Raw genomic sequence first — 7,736 nt, 5'->3', positions numbered from 1 at the left:
ACTTTACATTTTTCAACATTAAACCTCATCTGCCATGTAGTTGCCCACCCCGTTATTTTGTTCAGGTCCGCTTGTAAGGTTTCCACATCCTGCATAGAAGATATTGGCATGCCTAGTTTAGTATCATCTGCAAATACTGAGATTGTACTAGATATCCCCTCCTCTAGATCATTTATGAATAAATTAAACAGGATTGGTCCCAGGACCGAACCCTGGGGGACCCCACTTTCCACACCCGCCCAACCCGAGTACTCCCCATTAATCATCACCCTCTGGACTCCCCTGGAGCCAGTTTTCTATCCAGGTACTCACCTTATGGTCCATACCTACCTTCCTTAGTTTGTACAGTAAGCGCATCCACAGGCTTTCCTTTATCTAGGTGGCAGCTCACTTCATCGTAGAAGGTTAATAGATTGGTTTTGGCAAGAACGATTTTTCATAAATCCATGCCGATTGCTACTAATAATACAGTTTTCATTACTAAAGTCTTGTATGTGGTCCCTTAATATCCCCTCCAAAATCTTGCAGACTACAGATGTTAGGCTGACCGGCCTATAGTTCCTCGGCCCCTTTTTAAATATTGGTACCACGTTGGCTTTTTTCCAATCAGCTGGCACCATACCCATCTGTAAACTATCCTTAAAAGATCAAGAATAATGGTCTGGCAATCACCTGGCTGAGCTCTGTAAGAACCCTCGGGTGCAAGCCATCTGGTCCCGGTGATTTATTTATGTTAAGTTTCTCTAGTTTAGTTCTAAGTCTATCTTCTGTTAGCCATGGCGGCACTTCCTGAGGTGTGTTGTTTAGTTCGGCCTTACAAGCTAGGTTTGTGTGGACCCCCGATTCTTTTGTGAAGACTGAAGAGAAGAAATGATTTAACACTTCCGCCTTTTCTCGGTCCTCAGTGGCCATATTTCCTTTGTCATCTTTTATGGGGCCAATGTGTTCTGGCCTCGCTTTCTTACTGTTTATATACTTAAAGAACTTCTTGGGGTTCTTTTTACTCTCCTCCGCTATATGTCTCTCGTGTTCTATTTTAGCCGCCCTGATTTCGTCTTTACATTTCTTATTACACCCTTTGTAAAGCTTAAATGCTGCCAATGACCCCATCAGTCTTGTATTTTTTGAAGGCCTTTTCTTTAGCACCAATATGCATTTTTATGTTGGAGTTTAGCCACCCAGGGTTTAATTTTGCTCTTTTAAATTTATTTCCCTTTGGAATGCACTGGTCAATCTTCTTGTTAAGTATGCTCTTGAAGCACTCCCATTTTTCCTCCGTGTTCTTTGTTCCCAGGGTTCTATCCCAATTAATATTTTCTAGCAGCGAGCGCAGTTTTGGGAAATTGGCTCTTTTGAAATTCAGCGTCCTTATATTACCGCTCTGCTTCCTATAACTAATTAATACTGAAACTTATTGACCTATGGTCACTGTTTCCTAAGTTCTCTCGTATTTCTATATCCGTGAGCAGGTCTGTATTGTTGGTAATCAATAGGTCAAGTACCGCATTTTTTCTCGTCGGTGCATTCACCATCTGACCCATGAAATTGTCCTGCAAAATATTTAGGAACTGCCTAGCCTTGGCTGAGTGTGCGGTTCCTTCTACCCAGTCTATATCTGGATAATTAAAGTCCCCCATTATAATTACATTTCCCGTCCTTGCTGCCAATCCTATCTGTAAAATGAGGTCAGCCTCCCCCTCCTCCCTCAGGTTGGGGGGCCTATAGCATACGCCCAATATTACCTTCCCCACCGTGCCTTCCCTTTGAAGCTCTACCCATAGGGATTCTGCCTCGTCCTTAGCTCCATTATTAATATCATCCCTCATATTTACCTGTACACTGTTCTTAATATACAGACATACCCCTCCCCCTTTTTTACCCTCTCTATCTCTGCGATAAAGGGAATACCCCTGAATGGTCGCCATCCAATCATGAGAGCTGTCAAACCAAGTCTCAGTTATCCCCACAAAATCTAAGTCCTCCTCAAACATCAGTAGCTCCAGCTCTCCCTTGTTGGCCAGGCTTCTGGCATTGGTATACAAACCTCTTAATTTTGACCGGTTACATTTATCCTCATTTGATGTTTTTAGGCTGCTCTTGATTTTTTCCCCATACCCACCCTGGGTATAGGAGCTCCGAACACCCTACCGCTATTGCCCCCATTTCTGCCCTCTGAATCTTGCTTTCCACTGGCTAATTCTACATCTGTACCCTCCCCCCCATTCCCTAGTTTAAAAGCCCCTCTAACTTTTTGGCCATCCTCTCACCCAGTACGGCTGCACCCACCCCATTTAGGTGCAATCCGTCCCTACCAAAGAGCCGGTGGCCGACTGAGAAGTCGGCCCAGTTCTCCAGGAACCCGGGTCTGGCGGCTCAGGTAGTCGTCCTGCCAATTTTCCACACCCGGAATGTGAACAGCTGAGATTGCCGGGACATGAGTCTCGGCCCAAGACAGAATTTCGGTCACCTCCCGGGCCGCCCGAGCACTCCTGGTGCCCCCTTGGTGGTTGATGTAAGCCACCGCGGTAGCATTGTCCGTCTGTACCCAGACAGGACGGCCCCGCAGATGGTCCAACCACTGGAAGAGACAGAGTTTTATCGCTCGCAATTCCAGCACATTTATCGGGAGGGAGGACTCCTCCTCCGACCAAGTGCCCAGGGCAGACAGGTTGCCCAGGGCTCCATCCCAGCCCGACACGCTGGCATCCGTGGTAATCACCGTCCACACCAACAGACGGAAGGACTTGCCTTCCGCCACCGACGGGGACTGGAGCCACCACAGAAGAGCCAATCTGGTCTGACGACTCAAGGAGACACTCAGATCCAGGGACTGAGGCAGTCTGTCCCACCTGGCCAGGATCCGCCTGGAGAGCCCACGTGTGAAACTGATCAAAGGGTATCGCCCACGAAGGCCGAAACCATCAACCCCAGGCCCCGCATACAGGCCCTGAGCGAAGAGGACGGGCTTTTTCCTTGAGGGACCTGATCTCGTCCCACAAAGTCCGGAGCTTGTCCGCCGGCAAGAACACCTTTGCCTGAGCAGAGTCCAGAATCATTCCCAGGTAGGGAAGACGAACCGATGGAGACAGCGTCGATTTCTGAACGTTGATAGTCCACCCGAACTCCTGGAGCGTCTGTACCGTGGCGGACAGATCGCGCACCAAGTCATGGCTGGCACGTGATCTCAGAAGTAGATCGTCCAGGTAACCTAAGACCGCAATGCCCTGAGCCCTCAGCAGGCCCAGAAACGGCGCCAACACTTTGGTAAAAACCCTGGGTGCCGAAGCGAGACCGAAAGGTAACGCCACAAACTAGTAATGGTCCTCTGCGATAGCAAATCAAAGGTACCGCTGATGACCCTCGAAAATGGTGATGTGCAGGTACGCATCTTTTAGATCTATCGAGACCAGGAATTCCCCTGGACTCAAGGAGGCCACCACTGAACGGAGAGACTCCATACGGAACTTCCGAACACGCACAAAGCGGTTCAGCGTTTTCAGGTCCAGAATAGGACGCACTTTGCCCTCCTTTCTGGGCACAGTGAACAGATTTGAGTAAAACCCCCGAAACCTGTCCCGATGAGGCACCGGGACAATCACCCCCTGAGCAAGAAGATCATGTACTGCTTGGTGCAGGTCCTGCAGACGACCCGGAGGCAAATGAAGATTTGAGGGAAAGAATTTGTCCGCCGGTCGGGAAAGGAATTCAATCTTGTATCCCGATCTAACGATTTCCAGAACCCACCTGTCCAATATCAGGAGCAGCCAAGGTTGGAGGAAACCGCGCAAACGTCCCCCCACCCCTGAAACGGTGAGGGCGCCCCTTCAGGCAGAGACGGACTGACCCGCCGAGCCGGCATTGCCTGACTTCTGCTTACCCGCCCAGGGCTTCTTCTGACTGCCCTGGGCCTTGAAGGGCTTGCCCTTGGATTGGTTCCGAAAGGCACGAAAGGACCCCTGAGTGGATCTAGGCGCAGAACCCCGCTTGCCACGAAAGGACTTGTTCTTCGGGTTCTGGGGCAGCAAGGTGCTCTTGCCCCCCCGTGACGCCTTTTACCAGGGTATCCAACGCCTGGCCAAAAAGGCAAGAGCCAGCATAGGGAAAATCAGCAACCATTTTCTGCGAGGACTGGTCAGCCGACCAGCTCTTCAGCCATATCAGTTGCCGGGTAAGTACCGAGACACTAGAGAGGCGTGCTACTAAAGGGGCCTCATTCAAGGCCGCATCACACAGATACATAATTCCCTGGTGGATTTGATCCACCATTTCCAGCCGGGCAGGCGGAACATCAGACACGAGGTTGCTCCTAAGCACCTTCGTCCAATCAGCCACCGCCTGGACCACCAAAACGGACGTGAAAACGGGTCTGAGCAACGAGCCCGCCACCGTATAGGAATGGCGGGCCAGAGACTCCAACCGTCGGTCCGTGGGATGCCAGAAAACCGGGGTATCCTCAGAAGGAACCAAGGCAGCCTTGTTTAACACGGCCACAGTGTGATCTACCTGTGGAGGCACACACCATCGTGATTCCGTAGCTGGTGCAAACGGATAAAGCAATTTGAACCGACTAGGCACCAGGCATGGACGTTTTAACGTGTGCCACATTTCATTAACAGTGTAATGAAATTCAGCTGGGCAGGGAAAAACCTGCGCCGACTTGCGAGTCCTGCGTTTCTCAAAAGAGGACACAATGCCCGGAGGACAGGGCTCATCCTCCAAATGAAGCGTTTCCTTAACAGAAACAATTAATTCATCCATGGTCGCCCGCTCTTCAGGCGACCCCGGGGAAGAGGTATCAACCCCTTCCACCTCTGCCTCCCCCTCAGACCCCAACAGGTCCAAGGATGAGCGAGACCCTGAAAAGGGCACCCTCGCAGCAGCAGCAGCAGCCATATCACCATCTGAATCAGAGGAGAGAGACAATCTGGGCGTCTTTTTAGCAGCACGTTCAGCCATCAGCATTTCCATATTTGACACCAAGGTCGCCACTACAGCGGCCAAATCAGGTCTCAGAGGGGCCACAGGAGAACTGGGGACCCCCACCAGAGCTGGGGGGGAATTTGCTGTCCTGAGAATCCATTGAAGGTGACAAAAAACAACAGTGCAATAAAGTTAGTACTGTCCCTTTAAGATCGATGCGGAGTGCGCAGCCCACCGCCTCAGCTAGTGACAAAGACCCCCAAACAGGAGAGAAAAAACTGAGCCAGAAATGACAATACAAAAAGATATTGAGAGCAATAACCTGCAGAGCCCCGCAGAGTGTTGCCGCCGAGTGTCCTGCTTCAGAGGAAAAGGAAGCACTGCTAGAGTAGGCTGAACTTATAGGCTGCATGACTCAGGGAAAATGGCTGCCCCATAGGATTGCATGGAAGGCTCCGCCAAAATGGCCGCCGGACATGCGGTCGGAACGATCGTTCGGCTACCGCAAAATGGCGGCGGATGGCGCCAAAAACAGCATGTAGATTGCCCATAGAGAAGCTAAACATGCCTGCCCATACCTAAAATGGCAAACGGCGCGGTTTTTCCCCGCCGCGGCCGCCTAACAGTCTGCACCCCCAACAAGCACCGAAGTGACACAGGGAAGGGGACCCCCAAAAACATACAGCATGCAGCGCATGCAAACGCGATCCCCGCTGGGACCGCATCAGGGAATCACACAGGCACAGACATGGGGGACACACAGCAACACAGGACTGCCAGCCCAGACTGAGGCCCCACACAGAAGTACTTACCTGTACCAGATGGCGTGGGGTGCCTCTATGAACGGAAAGCCGCTGTCCTCATATGACAGGGAGTGCCGTTTGCCAGGGACATGACACTGCAGCATCGCAGATGTGTCCTGTGAGGTAGTCACCTCACGGCTGCATCCTTGCAGCGAACAGGGATGGGTCGTTCATAGTGCCAGGACGAACCACGGCTGAACGCTCGATGGCGAGCTGGGGGTCCATCTGAACCTCTGCCCTGGAGAACCAGGGCGGTCAGTCCAAATCCCAGCACCGCAGGAATCCATCTTCTTCCGAAGAATCGACTAAAACTAAAGCTGACAAAATAAACAGCTAGTAAAGTAAGAAAAAAACTGACATTTTCAAAAGAAAATCAAATAAAAAAGGATTAGATAGGCTGAGACTGTAGCCCCAGCACAGGGAAGCCTAACTACTCCTGACGCTAGGCAGATTAAAACTGAGTTGGGAGTGGTCACTGCAGGGGGGTATTGACCAGATGGGACAGCCCCCATGGGTGTGTATATGCAAATGCCTTTGTTCTTTTGACTAAGTCTTTATGCCTAGCTACTCCTGCGGAGCGGAAGTCAATACCCAACAGTGATGACTTAGACGAGGCGGCGACTGTCGGAGCACGTAAGAGAAATTGAGTATATTGGATATTTTTTAAAAGACAAAGTTGAAAATGTCATTTTTTCCTCAAAATTTTCGCTCTTTTTTTTTATTAATATCGCAAAAAAAAAAAAAAAAAAAAGTGCAGAGGTGATCAAATACCACCAAAAGAAAGCTCTGTTTGTATGAAAAAAAGGAAGTAAATTTAATTTGGGTACAGCATTGCATGACCACGCAATTGTCAGTTAAAGTCACGCAGTGCCAAGTTGAAAAAAGGGCTCTGGTCTTTGAGCAGGAAAATACGGGGCTTAAGTGGTTAATTCTAAGCATGTAAAATCAGACAATGAGAAATAAATATAAATCATACTAGTAAAATAAAACAAAAAGTTTATTCCAAGCAAGGTCGACGCACACAAACGATTCAGTAGTTATTGCTGTAAAAATTAACAATTAAATAAAAAGATGGGATAAATTAAACAAGTCCGGTAAAGTACTCCAGAAAAGAAATCCACAGAAATATGGAAACATCAGCATGCAAAGGCTACAGAGAGCAAAGAAATCAGGGAACATAGCAAAGTAACAGCTTAGTGGATTCATATTGAAATTAACTCATTTCTGGGGGGGGGGTTTAGGAACAGCTATGGACATGGCTTTAAACTACAGCTCCAGCTTTTTGAAATCTGATACAGTAAAGCAATCAGTGAAATAATTAACATTGTAAATGATACTTAATACAAATAAATCTTTACTGCTGGGCCAAGTAGTCAATGCCCCAGAATTACTGCAGGCATGTAACCTTTAGCCCTTCCTCCCATGGAGGTTAATTAATGCTGTACGTCCAGGTTAATCAAGCATTAACTTGTCCTATATTTATAGCTGGTGCCAGAATTCTGAATCTATAGACAAAAAAGTTTATTATTCACTTTGACTGAAGCAGTGCTTTAAGTGTCCAGTATACCTTAATAGAAAGTTACAAAAGTTGCTTGTCGCCATGTAAAAAAAGGCTGCACCTACAGAATGCACATATAGCTCCAGCATTCCACAAATATAGGCAAGTATTGCATGCTCATGGTAACAGTTTCTCAAAGAATGTAATGGACACTTCAAGGGCCTGTAGAAGCAAAGCAAAAGAAAAACAAAAAATATTGAGAAAGTGAATTAAGCTACCCTGCCTGGCCAAGCTACAAGGGGAATCTAATCTTTTACTGCTGAGAAATTTGGTAATCTCTTAATAGCAAAATGCTGATTTAGGTGTGTTGCAAATGGAATATGAAATGGGTAAAATAAACCGGTCATGAGAACAATGGAGGATCTGGCACTGCTAACCTGTAAATGCCTGGCTGTTACGGTAATCCCCAACACTAACTCCCTAGCCTAGGTCAAGTATGCAGATCGGGAAAGCCC

Source organism: Pelophylax lessonae, assembly GCF_965119305.1.
Source record: "Pelophylax lessonae genome assembly, chromosome: 3".
Classification (NCBI taxonomy): Eukaryota; Metazoa; Chordata; class Amphibia; order Anura; family Ranidae; genus Pelophylax; species Pelophylax lessonae.
This window is presented reverse-complemented; position numbering follows the sequence as displayed.